Below are 14,161 nucleotides of genomic sequence, written 5' to 3' on the forward strand. Positions count from 1 at the left end.
AAAGTATCGGCTACTAGGGACATATTCAACCCAGGAATGAGCACAGAGAAAAGATTTGCTTCATACAATATAAACATAAAATGTCAATGCAAGAGAATAACCATTACAGATTATTCACCGAAACAGATTCCATTAGGCGTACAGAGTTTTATACTCTTAAAAAGCTTCCTTGGTAAACAATCCGTCATTCTATCGCGCCTTTATCGCCACACAGATTTTGTAATGTGTTTCCTCACAAATGGCATCTGTACAATATGAGCATTCCAAAGGCTTTTGAAAGTCCCCAATTGGCATGTAATATCTCGATTTCTCTGTTAAATCTACCTACCCCTGTGTGCTTCTTTCTACAATTTGTTCGTGTCATGTTGAGACGTCAAACAGAAAATGACAATACCAGCGACAAGAACTGCTTTCAAATGTGTTTATTGTATCATTATGTCAAGGAGTAGGTAATGTTGGTGCTGCGTCGATGGTCAGCAGCGTCTCAGATATACACCCCTGTGAATTAGAAACATCAGTTGAATAAAACAGTGAAAATGCGCGAACACAATGAACATATTATACAGGAAATACGGCCAACTTTCTCCCCACAAGACCCTAAATGGAAACATATTTGCATTATCTCTCTCTATATGAACATCTAGGTCACAATTTATTGACTTGTGTGTATCTGATTTATTCAAGATGCAAAACCAGACGAAATTCCAGATATCTTCACACATCCAAAGATATATATTAATAATTTCAATAATGTTTGCGTTTATGGACGTATAAACGTAAACAGCTTTGTGTACACTGTAAATCTGTCAACTCTAATAACTTCACAGACTGCTTATTGAATCATCAACACAAAAAAAGAATTGTAGAAAATAATACGAAATCAGTGTCATCGTTCAGCTCAATAATGCAACACCTCAAGTTCCTCCCATATTGTCAGCCAATCAGGAAACAATAGTCCGTTAGCGGTTTATGGAAACATAAAGCAAAACAAACTGTTTGGTTGGCCAAACAAACCCCAAGGAATCGCTTTCAGTGTTTTTTTATCTCTGGATAAATACTGAATTCCAAGGACCTTTATGCTCAGTTCGTTAAAATGAACTCCAGGGACCTTTATAATCAGTTCGTCATACTGTGAGTGAGTGAGTACGGTTTTACGCCGCTTTTAGCAATATTCCAGCAATATCACGGCGGGGACACCAGAAATGGGCTTCACATATTGTACCTTTGTCGAGAATCGAGCCCGGGTCTTCGGCGTGACGAGCGAACGCTTAAACCACTAGGCTACCCGACCGCCCTCGTCATAATGAATTCCAGGGACCATTATAATCAGCTCGTCATAATGAATTCCAGGGGCCATTATAATCAGCTCGTCATAATGAATTCCAGGGGCCATTATAATCAGCTCGTCATAATGAATTCCAGGGACCATTATAATCAGCTCGTCATAATGAATGCCAGGGACCATTATAATCAGCTCGTCATAATGAATTCCAGTGACCATTATAATCAGCTCGTCATAATGAATGCCAGGGACCATTATAATCAGCTCGTCATAATGAATTCCAGGGGCCATTATAATCAGCTCGTCATATTGAGTGTCAGGGAACTTTATAATCAGCTCGTCATAATGAATTCCAGGGACCATTATATTCAGCTCGTCATAATGAATTCCAGGGATCTTTCTAATCAGTTCGTTATAATGAACTCCAGGGATCTTTCTAATCAGTTCGTTATAATGAACTCCAGGGATCTTTCTAATCAGTTCGTTATTATGAACTCCAGGGATCTTTATAATCAGTTCGTTATAATGAACTCCAGGGACCATTATAATCAGTTCGTCATGAAGAATTCCAGGGGCCATTATAATCAGCTCGTCATAATGAATTCCAGGGACCATTATAATCAGCTCGTCATAATGAATGCCAGGGAACTTTATAATCAGCTCGTCATAATGAATTCCAAGTGCCATTATAATCAGTTCGTTATAATGAACTCCAGGGATCTTTCTAATCAGTTCGTTATAATGAACTCCAGGGATCTTTCTAATCAGTTCGTTATTATGAACTCCAGGGATCTCTATAATCAGTTCGTTATAATGAACTCCAGGGACCATTATAATCAGTTCGTCATGAAGAATTCCAGGGGCCATTATAATCAGCTCGTCATAATGAATTCCAGGGGCCATTATAATCAGCTCGTCATAATGAATTCCAGGGACCATTATTATCAGCTCGTCATAATGAATTCCAGGGACCATTATTATCAGCTCGTCATAATGAATTCCAGGGACCATTATAATCAGCTCGTCATAATGAATTCCAGGGAACTTTATAATCAGCTCGTCATATTGAATGCCAGGGAACTTTATAATCAGCTCGTCATAATGAATTCCAAGTGCCATTATAATCAGTTTGTTATAATGAACTCCAGGGATCTTTCTAATCAGTTCGTTATAATGAACTCCAGGGATCTTTCTAATCAGTTCGTTATTATGAACTCCAGGGATCTTTATAATCAGTTCGTTATAATGAACTCCAGGGACCATTATAATCAGCTCGTCATGAAGAATTCCAGGGGCCATTATAATCAGCTCGTCATAATGAATTCCAGGGGCCATTATAATCAGCTCGTCATAATGAATTCCAGGGACCATTATTATCAGCTCATCATAATGAATTCCAGGGGCCATTATAATCAGCTCGTCATAATGAATTCCAGGGACCATTATAATCAGCTCGTCATTATGAATTCCAGGGAACTTTATAATCAGCTCGTCATATTGAATGCCAGGGAACTTTATAATCAGCTCGTCATAATGAATTCCAAGTCCCATTATAATCAGTTCGTTATAATGAACTCCAGGGATCTTTCTAATCACTTCGTTACAATGAACTCCAGTTATCTTTCTAATCAGTTCGTTATAATGAACTCCAGGGATCTTTATAATCAGTTCGTTACAATGCACCCCAGCAACCTTTATAATAAGTTTGTTATAAGCCGCAATCAACAATAGTAAAAGTTTTCGTGGCAAAATGTAAATAATTAAGCTTGGACAGGCAAGAAATACTCGCCATCGGGCTGCAGCGACACACACTTGTCCAGGACATTGAGAACATTCGAACCTCAACACTCGGTCCTCACGGCAAACATGAAGATGTCAAAATGTGAAAGGCTTTTTCCCTGTGGTTTCATCTTTATACTAAAATGTCAGTCCTACGTGATCTGGCCTAATGAGGAACACTTTATTCTGCTGCTAACTCGGTTGGTCATCAGAATGCTTAACAAGCAGTGCTGGCCGTGAGCCCATGATCTTGATCATAACGTATTCACTCACCCAAACGTCCATGCATGCACACCCAGCTCACCATCAATGGCAGGTACAGTGTCCAGTGGACTCATCAGGGCGTCTGGAGCAGTGGTAGCCGTTGTGGCAGTTGTCATGGCACGGGTCGCAGTCACGGTCGCTGTGACAAGTGCCACTACATTGGGCATCAGCTGTGACATAAAGAGGCGCATGTCTTTGATGGTATGTTTGGTCTATAGCTATGGATTGTTGTGTTTGTAAGTGTTTTCATGTCCTAACGTTATCAAAGTATCTTTAAACTTACGTCAACTTTCATCCGTTAACATAAACTCGCATATGTTATAAAGTAATCTTGGGATACATTATTCTGGGCTCCAGTGACATAGTTCCCAAGACAGAGATTTCTAGCCAAGTGTGTTTCCATTTCGTAAATTGTATTAATTACGCGAACCTAATGCCTTTCTTACAATAACCAGTGTTGTTCTGTGCAATATATCTTGGCGTTATGTCAGAAGCGGCGTATGAATACAGCGATTGAGTGAACCGCCAATGTATCATGTACCTTGGAAACCCCCTATCTACATCAATATTGGGAAGTTTGGTTGATGTATGGCGATTAAAAGTAGTTCCTATTTGGGGAACCATTTGCATATTTATCGGATCGTTAAACTGATAATCGCGTCTATAACACTTTCCAATACACGATAACGATAAATATCGTAGTAGCTACACAAGCTTTTTGTGTGTTAAAAGCTGGATATTAATTATATAGGTGTTTATTTCATGGTGCAAACAATATGGATGACCTCACTTTATGGCTATATTTGAGGGCAAACTGTTTAGAACAATTTATCTCATTCACCTATCGTATAAACATGTTGATAAACATCCTGAAGACAATCAATCACCTTTGTTTATTAAAAGTAAACTACTCACCAACAAAGGCTGCTCCCATGAGCAGGACAGAGACGAGGAGAAGGAGACACACAGCCTTCATGGTGGATGAATGAATGTATAGCTTCAAAGCGGGCTCTTTTATGCACCTGTCGTTTGTCATAACATGTCTTATCTTTGTGGACCTTGTATGTAGTCTTTGGTATAATGAGACATAGTTTGAATTATCGACAGGTATCTATTATGCAGTGTGGCATTTGAAAGCTCACGCCTTGACATTTCTGCTTAATGACGTCTTCAGTATGGCGTAGTTGCCAATAGCAGACAAACGACTAAACAAATCTTGTTATTCATATTTCTAGTACGTTAAGAGTTAACTACCAATGCAAATGTTTTTTATAAAACAATCAAGTACAAATATCTTATCAATGTTGGATACAACAAATAACAAAACTCAAATAACAAATTTTCTCTGTACAGGTAAGGGGGCACGGGTGGCCAAGTCGTCTAAGGCGCCGCGATTCGCTGGGCAGAGTTGCGTTCTTTGAGCAGGCCAGAAACCTTTGATTGTGGGTTCGAATCCCGGTTCGCCCCGATTATGTTACTAGGTTTGTCAGCACCATACCCGTGCTCGTGGGTTTCATCGAAGTGGTAAACGTCTGAGGCCTGCATCACTTCGGGCTTTCCTCCCACATTAAGCTGACACGCCGTGATATAACTGGAATACTGTTAAAAGCGGCGTTAAACCCAACTCACTCACTCACACACTCATTGTAAGGTAAACATGTACTTCAACTTATGGGCAGACTTTCAATATGTCAGTTTGTGCTGTGAAAATATGTTTTTCCTGTTTCGTTTGTATTACGAGCGGTGGAGTAGCCTAGTGGTTAAAGCGTTCGCCCGTCACGCCGAAGACCCGGGTTCGATTCCCGACATGGGTACAATGTGTGAAGCCCATTTCGGGTGTCCCCCGCCGTCATATTGCTGGAATATTGCTGAAAAACGTAAAACCTTATCACTTAATCCCTCCCTTACTCTATTTTTATGATGATGCTTGACAGAACATATTCAAATCTAAGATGTGAAAAGACAGCAATGATCTTTAATATTATGTGGTAGAAATTACGTTTGGAGGCAGGAAGTTCATGATCCTAAACGTTGAATGGCCAAGATCGAAATGACTGACAGAGCATCTTTGCATCATGGCTATGCCGCGATTTCTTGTCTACCAAAGTTGTCGTAATACTCGCCCGTTTCGACAAATAACTGTTGCTTTTTTCCATATGACTTGACTTGAGAGTCACGTGTGATTGATCAAGTCAAGTGAGAGTGTAAATGAATAACCCCAACCGTTTCATATTTGTCACAAAAGGAGATTTCAAAGGTGTGGCCACGACATTTAAACGTGAGTCGACGCCATGTTGTAAACAAATTGTGTCAAGGTTGCTTCCAAATGTGGTCCTATCTCCAGTTTCTGTCGATGAGACACGCCATACAATGATAATACAATCAATGAAAACATTAACTTACACGTAACTTCTTAAATGGTGACTACTTTACCTTTTCTCAATTGATTTTATTGCTCATGGTTACGATGTGATGTAAACTTTTGTTTCATTATGTTGTTCCTTTCCTTGAACAGGTGACCTCGTGTGTTACGTTTCTGGCGAATCTAGTAACTATAGGACTCTTGTTCGGATAAGGAACGCAACTGCTTACACTGTTTGACTGTTTGTAAGGATGGTGTCGGTTAAGGCTTTGAAGTGAATGGTATCCATGATGACAGTTGCCTTGCCTTTGTCTGCTGGGGTGATGATGACAGTGTTGTCGCATTTTACGTTATTCAGGATATCCTTTCATGATGCGTGAGGTTGGATTTCTGGGATGTGGCTTTGTTCAGGATGCTGACAATCTGGTGTCGCGGGAAGTCAACATAGCCATATAAGACATTGTCAAAGCCCGTCACCTAATCTGCTCCAGATACACTGTCCGTTACAATGCGGTCAAGTATCTAGCCCGCCTCTTCGCACCACTTGGAAAGACTGCCAAGTCATTTGTGGCAGATTCGTCTGAATTCTGCTAGAAGATCCCCCAGTCAGGCACCTTAATCCGCTATGATAGGTGTCGACCTGTTCACCAAAGTAGTCCGGGACGAGGACACTGGTATATAAATCCAGCTTATACACTCCTGCATCAGTACCACATACTTCACCTGGAGAGATAACATCGTTTAGCAAACCCACGGCTCACCCAAGGTATCCCAACAAGCACCCTTAATCGCCGGGATCTTTACGGCCCACCTGGAAAAAAGCCCTAGAAACGTCCCCTAAGACCCCCCTCTGCTGGTTCCGCAAAATAGAAGACACCTTTGTCATCCTGCATCCCAACAATGACCCGAAAACCTTCTGGACCACTGAACTAAACCATCTTTAACAAGTCTTCACACAGTACAGCCACTACCCCGAATAGCTATGACTACAGACAATACAGAACATAATTGGAGAAAACCAAGAAATCTCCCCGTCAACAATATGCACCCGCTGTGATCAACCTCCCCTACTTTTGAACTGTTAGCCACAAAATCCAGAGACTCTTCAAGAAACAGGCCAACACTGATGTAGTTTTCAAGAGAAGTAACAGCATCCAGAATACCATTAAAGGCACAGGAAAACGACCATCCAGCCAAAAGCAAGAACCATCAGGGGCAGTGTACCACATTCCGTGTAAGTGTAGACATGATTACATAGGCGAAACATCAAGACCCCTCAACACCCGAACTAAAGAACATCAAAGCTGACTCCAAAGTTGACTCTCAGTCAGCTCTATCAGACCATATCTGCGACAACCCAAGCCACAGCATCCAGTGGGATAAAAGCTCTCACCACCAACCTCAAAGACTTCAAACTCAGAAAACTACAAGAAGCATCAACATCAAACGATTCCAACCGTGATCAAGGTTATTACACACTCCCTGTGTACCATCACCTCATCAAAGACCCTAGTCAGTCTTAATCCTTTTGTTTTTACTCCTGGCTTCATCTGGGAAGATGTTTACCTGTTTGTGTACAGGCATCTCCACTCCAGTGTAACTACATCCCAAACTACGTTACTGTAACACTGCCTCATACCTGTATATATGCCTGTCAACCACACTCTGTACATCGCTGGCTTGATAACGGTGCTTGAAGCTACACTGAAACGTCGCTCCTAATTATAATACAGAAATAATAAAGAAGTTGTCCATCCATATGTCTTATCCTTAATTTGTTTCATGTTTGACAATAGAAAACAATAAGTCGAAACCAAGTTAACATTAAGAGTCTTGTGTAAGAAGTGAAAATATGTACATACACAGTCAGCTAGAAATAACGTTCTGCAAACTACTAGCAGAAACCAATAGCAGAATATTACCACACGAATTTCGTGTATTTTGAATAATTATTTAGCAATGGAAGACAATGGTACAGACGAGGAAACGAACGCGTGACGCGATGGTACGACGGTAGGAATCGTGCAACCTCATCATCGCATCGTACCATCGTATCACCGCTTCATGCCTTCGTACTATAACCCTTGTATGAGTCACGCGATGATTCGAAGATGCGAAAAGGCAGAAAACTGCCACCAAATATATGTCCAGATACTCGTATCTTCCGCATAAATGTCATGCTCGCATTAATTTTGTGATTTACTGTGGATAGGTGGGTAGGTGGGTGGGTAGGTAGGTAGGTAGGTAGGTAGGTAGGTAGGTAGGTAGGTAGGAAGGTAATCAAACCGTAGTAAGGATATAGACACACACACAGTGTGACAGATTGAACGGAAAATGGAGGAGAGATCGAGGAACAACAAGCCCTATTTCTGTGCAGTCAAAGCATGTCAAAGCTGCTATTTACAAACACCACATCCATATATACACCAGCTCGTCTCTGCCCATGACACGTGTTAGTTCCTACTGCTCTAACCAAACCTGTTTTCGTGGCAGGAAGTTCAAAAGGACAAAAGTTTCATTTCAAAATCGGTCACTGAGAAAGATGTTTCATTGCTTCCAGAAATGTTTATATTCTTATCACTCTATAAGCTTCCTTAACTGTGGTATTCAAGAGAACTGTTTTTACAACTTAAGTTACAGGTATGTTATCTCGGCGTCATATTTGTGGGATTATTTTCGCAAAATCTTGTGTCATTTAATATTAGTAATCAGTGGCATAGACAGCATAAACCTGCATAGAATAGAAAATAACATTTAAACTGAAAGTCATAAAATCGATTGAAAATTTGTAGAATATGGATCCAAAGACAAAATGTTCATCCCAACAACACAAACGGTAACGATTTATGGGAAAAGATCCTTCACATATGCAGCTACTACATTGTTAAATGATATACCACGGAAATATATAACAATCCCCAAACTTATCATCTTTAAATATTAAAAACATTATTTTTTAGATTTAGGCTTTCCCTGACACTGTTTCTTGACTCTGACTAGCCCAACAAGCGAACGGAGCATATTTAACTGTGTGAAATATAAGCTATATAAGTGAATATATTATTATTATTTACAGATTAAAATAAAAATGCAGCCAAGAGGGTTTGGGTGGTCCTGGCACAGTCAGGCTGGTTAGGTTCATCATCAGCTCAGGGCCCTTGCCCCCTCTACACGCAGCACAGACAGCTAATGGGCATTCTTCCAGGAAGCGCTGCCAAGTCAAACCCACTCAGACCTTTTCTGACAATGTGAAAACACCAGAAACCTGCAGCCTTCTGAATTACCCAGATTGTCAGAAGGGCTGTGTTCCTGGCTGCAAACCAGGTTACTCTCCCAATGTCAGCCACCAGATTGGGAGGTACCAAACGTAAGGCACCGAGAACAATGGGGAGTCGGATAACTTGGTACTTGGGATGCAAGTGTGACATTTCGAAAGCGAGGTCCGCATATTTGCCATGTTTTTTATCAATCTTGTCAATCACATTAGCGTCAGAAAATTCAATGACATAAATGATTCGATTTGATTTATCAAAAAGGACAAGATCATTTTTGTTGGCCTGTATATGGGCCTATTCCAAAGGACGCCCTCTACATATTCCGGGTCGTACCATGGATGGACCTCTGTGTCAAAACCACAAGCATGGCGAAGACGATAATAAAATGATCGAGCCACTCCATCATGTCGCTTAAGATACCGTGTCTGTACCAAAGCTGGGCAGCCACTGACAATGTGTTGGACAGTCTCATTAAATTCATTACATAATCTACATGTCACATTTTGATGCAAAATCACACATTGACGGTTTCGAGTGGGAAGTGATCTTCCCAACACACTGCACATTGACATTGATGCAGTGGTCGTTCAGATAGCCTCCCCTTGAAAAACTGAGTCTGGGCCGATTTGATATGGCACTTCGCTGTTGACACTCATTTCTGTACCGTCCAGCAGTACCGAACCATCAACAAAATCACTGTTATATGTTTAACTTCATAAAATCAATTTTAAATAAGTGCATATTTGTTCAATAGCAGTGATATTTAACCTCGAGTGTGACTGTTGAAAAGAATAATAAATAAATACATTTATCTATTAAAAAAACCAATAGAAATAGAACCACGCGAGTTCAAATATACAATTAAACTATAATATAAGAATAGTTGCTATAACGTTTTTAAAAGACATGTTAGTATCATATGATGATTCCAAACGAAATATTTCTAAATTCCTTCACGTTCATATTTCGGTTAACATAGTTTTTGTGTATCATTTGCAATTCAAACATTCCAAGAAATATTGTTGTGCATCTTCACCGTAATGATCGCGCAATGGAGTGAATCGCATGTGGTTTAAAAGTGACAAAACCCTTCCATTACAAATCTCTGCTGAAAGCCGAGTCCGTTGTGCGACTCCGACTGTTTCATTAGCATGCGTTTGTAAATCATGATCAAATCGTGATCACACCAGGTGTTCGCGAAAAGGTCAGTGTATCCTTCCCCAGCGGCGGCACCAGTCACAAACACATACAAAGGCGAGTCAAGTGTTGATAAAACTAGGTTCCATATTGTACAAGTCAATAATAGTGAATTGCATCGGGCAACAGTTTCGTCACTTAACATTTTGAAAGCTACACTGAGGCCTTAAATGTTGCAAACTTGATCAAACAATATTTGAGTTGTTTGACATTCTTTGAACTCTTTGTAGAAGGAGCATGCTCGATTGTACCTGAAATGTGAAATGCAGACACCAAAGGCTGGAACTGCTGGAATATTGCTCGACAAAAAGGGAATTAAGTTGACCATTGGAAAGTTGAAGTCAGTTTTGTGGCGAGCTTTTTATCACTCTGAACCTTTATGCACAGATCTGAATATGAAACAGACGTGGCAGTCTCACTGGTTTCCTAATTAAGTTCAGGTGGGTCAATCAGTGTAAGGGAATTGTCTATTTGTAGGTTATTGAACGAATTCAAACCATCAGTATACCCGAAGCTTTAGTTAAACGACTTGGCCAAACTACATTTTTTTCCTAAAAATTAAGAAATAAAAAACAACTTAAGTTAAACGACTTGGCCACACTACATTGTTTTTCCACACAAAAATACCCCCAAAAATGGCATGGCATGGCATTAATTGGGCATGTCTTATTTACTTTCTGTGGGTATAATGGTAGTCCTTCCTTGATTGTTTTAATGATTATGGCTAATCGTTGAGTCAGGGATTTGTTAATGCATTTGATGGACATTATATAGCCCCGTGGGATATTACAAGTCAGAATAGGTAATTTCTAATCGGCAGGTTTTGTTAATAATGTCAGTGAGAACATAAGAGATACATCATTCAGGGATCCTGCCTTTGTAACTGTTTTAATCGAACTCGATGTCGAGTTTCTCGTAATCATCTTTGATTTATTTACATGTCAAGTTAGAAATATTGTATGAACAACGTCATAATACACACCATATCATATTCACATATCAGTGAAAGTCAGGTCGGACAGTGTAGTTTATACGTTGTAAATGATATCACAGTTCTATTACTGAATTGATAAGGAGGATGATTGTCGAAGTCTGACTTCGCAGGAAGGGCTTTTAGTTTGGGCCTGAATGTATGCAGTGAAATAAGCATGTATAGAAAAGCAACTATCATGGGACTTTTCACTCTGTTCTTTCTCCAATAGTGAACAGTGTTTCTAATCTGTTTTCTTTGAATATCTTTTAATAAGTAGTGCCCTTCCCTTTGGATATATTGACGAAAGAGCTTCCAATGTTGGAACATCATTCCAGTGGTACTTGCCATTTGTGTAAGGGTTGTCAAGATGCACATATTGATCTAAATAGTAAGATCAGGATCAGTGTGTGAAATAAAAAAAAGATTGCCAGGCTTTCATCAGGATCTACAGACGTTAGAAGCTGTAGTCTAAACTCTTCCGTCCCTCATTAAAAAAGCTGCCGCTTAATGTAACAGATAAATCGACATGTACATTTACTGCAGGCAATGATGACTACGAATTTGAAACTACGGGTCCGACACAAGCTCGTCCTGCCACGGGTCTATGGACAGACGGTTATTTCAAATACTGGTCAGGATTCACGATAAGAGGAGTGATATGTTATAATATCCTGTATTTTTGGACAATGACAGGATGAAGGTAAGACAACGAGACCTTGGAAGTTGACAAAAGGTCCGCTCAGAACAACGCGCCAGTGCACAAATCAGTTACGGCCATGCTAGAATCCAAGTGTGTGGCTCTGAATTCCTTCAGCACGCACCCTTTTCTCCTGATGTGGCTCCGTCAGACTTCTAACATGAAGAAAGTTCCAGTTCAAACCCATTTCGTCTCGAACCTTGACTGGATAGCAGCCATTGAAAACCCTTTGGACAGCCAGGAGAAGAACTGGGATAAAATGCCTCCAGCATCGTTGGGAAAAGTGTACCAACATGGAAGTAGTATATGTGGTCATATTACGTCAGTTGCAGACTGAAATATCATCATAAATGAGAAGAGGTATAACAAGACAGTACAGTAATCATTTCCATTTTATTCAAGAATCGGCATCATTGCCTGGATGATCCTGCATGGGGGCCTGAAACAGAAGCAATATACCAGTATCATAATTGTTTTTAAACATTGTTACTATCTTAAAACAAGGCAATACTTGATATTTATCTTGTCATTTCCCCAAGTACATGACTGTAAATGGAAGTCCTTGTGAAAATGCGTATGTACAGCATTGGACCAACCAACTACTTTTCAATGTGAAGGACAAAATAGTAATACACATAACATTCGTAAGATTCAATCAAAGGCGATACACAGAGAGGCAAATCAATAAACGTTTACGAGTAAAGGAAATATTCGGGGTAATTTCCATCTTTGTCGAAAATCTCAATTCTAGAACCATGTGTTGAATATTACTTACTAGTGACATTTACAATGTCCAACGATGTCGTTGTGACCCTTGTCACAATGGAAGCTGCAGCCGTGGCAGTGGTTACAGTCGCTGTTGTTATGACATTCGCCATTGCACACTTGGGCGTCGGCTACAACGAAAGATGACACGAGGTGTGAATGTCCAAGAACGAGTGTTCAATTTCTACAGAGCTCCTGCAAATCTGGTTAACGATTGGAATATCAAGAAAGGTCTGAGTCAGGGCCTTTGCGTGACAGGAGAACACACCCTCCACTAAACTATAACGATACTCCTTATAGTCAACAAACTGTACTTATGAGGACGTCGCCTATCATGCATATTTGACCGTAACAAAATCTACAAAACTGCTGTTTTGAAAAGAATTACAAACGTTATAAAAACAGCCTCCGAAACACTGAAAAGGGTATGATCCAAAACACAACTTTGATAACCGTATCAAATATATCACCATTGAATACCGCCGTAATATTGCTGGAATATAGCTGAAAACGGCGTAAAACCATACTTTTTCACTCATTCACCTTTGAATAACCATTTCTTTATTGTTTCATTTAGTCACCCAAAACTTCGTTTATACTTTCTTTTGCCCGGCAGTTTATATTCCATAAGTGATTACCATATTATTCACATAACAGCGTTTATTGATAAAGCAAGTTGAGGTTATCGGGTCTTTTGGCATTCATTATAACTAGATATTGTTGAATATTTGATTTATTGTCATTCAGATGGGTTTGTATCAGTCCTCACCCTATCGTACATGACCGCCTGACCCACACAAACTCAGCCCTAATACCAATCCGGCCCCATACCAACCAGGCCCCTTACCAAACCAGAGCCTTATCAACTCTGTCTCTTCCCACGCCAGTCTCTTTCATTACCGATCTCTTGCCAACACATCCTCTAGCTAGCCCCAGCCCCGTTAAGATCCGGGTTAGAGTAGGTCTTCAGCAACCCATGCTTGCCGTAAGAGGCGACTATGCTTGTTCTAAGGGAAGACTAGCGGGATCGGGTGGTCAGGCTCGTTGACTTGGTTGATGCATGTCATCGCATCCCAATTGCGTAGTTTGATGCTCATGATGTTATTCACTGGACTGTCTGATCCAGACTCGATTATTTCCAGACTGCCGTCTTAAAGCTGGAATAGTGCTGAGCGCAGCATTTAACAACAAACAAACAAAATATCTAACTAACCAATTTGAACTTATGGAGATGTCAAGACTCACCGACAAAGGCTGCTCCGACGAGCAGGACAGAGACGATGAGAAGTAGACACACAGCCTTCATAGTGGATGAGATAGTTGGAAACTCATCTGAAGGGCTCGTGGTACTTATACATTTACATGTGTCACGTGATTGATCATGTTTCTGGGGCTGAGATTACATGGTTCTAGTCCTATGTTTAGTCGTCCCAAAGACAGCATAACGAGAGAGAGATAAGGCATCACGATTTGGCACTGTTACAGACATACAGTTTACTGTAAGTAGCTATGTTTTCCCCAGCTAAAAAATACTACCGACACCAAAATACGGGAAGTAATGAAATGA

General features: G+C 40.3%; 2 long non-coding RNA genes across 2 annotated transcripts; both read right to left on the bottom strand.

The window, feature by feature from the left end:
• Positions 1-407: 407 nt before the first annotated feature.
• LOC124111310 lies at positions 408-4,318 on the bottom strand. The gene is made up of 3 exons (XR_006857415.2): positions 4,241-4,318; positions 3,335-3,495; positions 408-498 (listed from the first exon to the last, which is right to left on the bottom strand). It is a non-coding gene; the product is annotated as an uncharacterized LOC124111310 (long non-coding RNA).
• Positions 4,319-12,208: 7,890 nt separating this feature from the next.
• Positions 12,209-13,948, bottom strand: LOC124111320. The gene is made up of 3 exons (XR_006857423.2): positions 13,840-13,948; positions 12,605-12,725; positions 12,209-12,268 (listed from the first exon to the last, which is right to left on the bottom strand). It is a non-coding gene; the product is annotated as an uncharacterized LOC124111320 (long non-coding RNA).
• Between the last annotated feature and the right edge of the window lie 213 nt (positions 13,949-14,161).

The sequence above is a fragment of the Haliotis rufescens genome, unplaced genomic scaffold (assembly GCF_023055435.1).
Source record: "Haliotis rufescens isolate VD_foot unplaced genomic scaffold, xgHalRufe1.0.p SCAF_15, whole genome shotgun sequence".
NCBI lineage: Eukaryota > Metazoa > Mollusca > Gastropoda > Lepetellida > Haliotidae > Haliotis > Haliotis rufescens.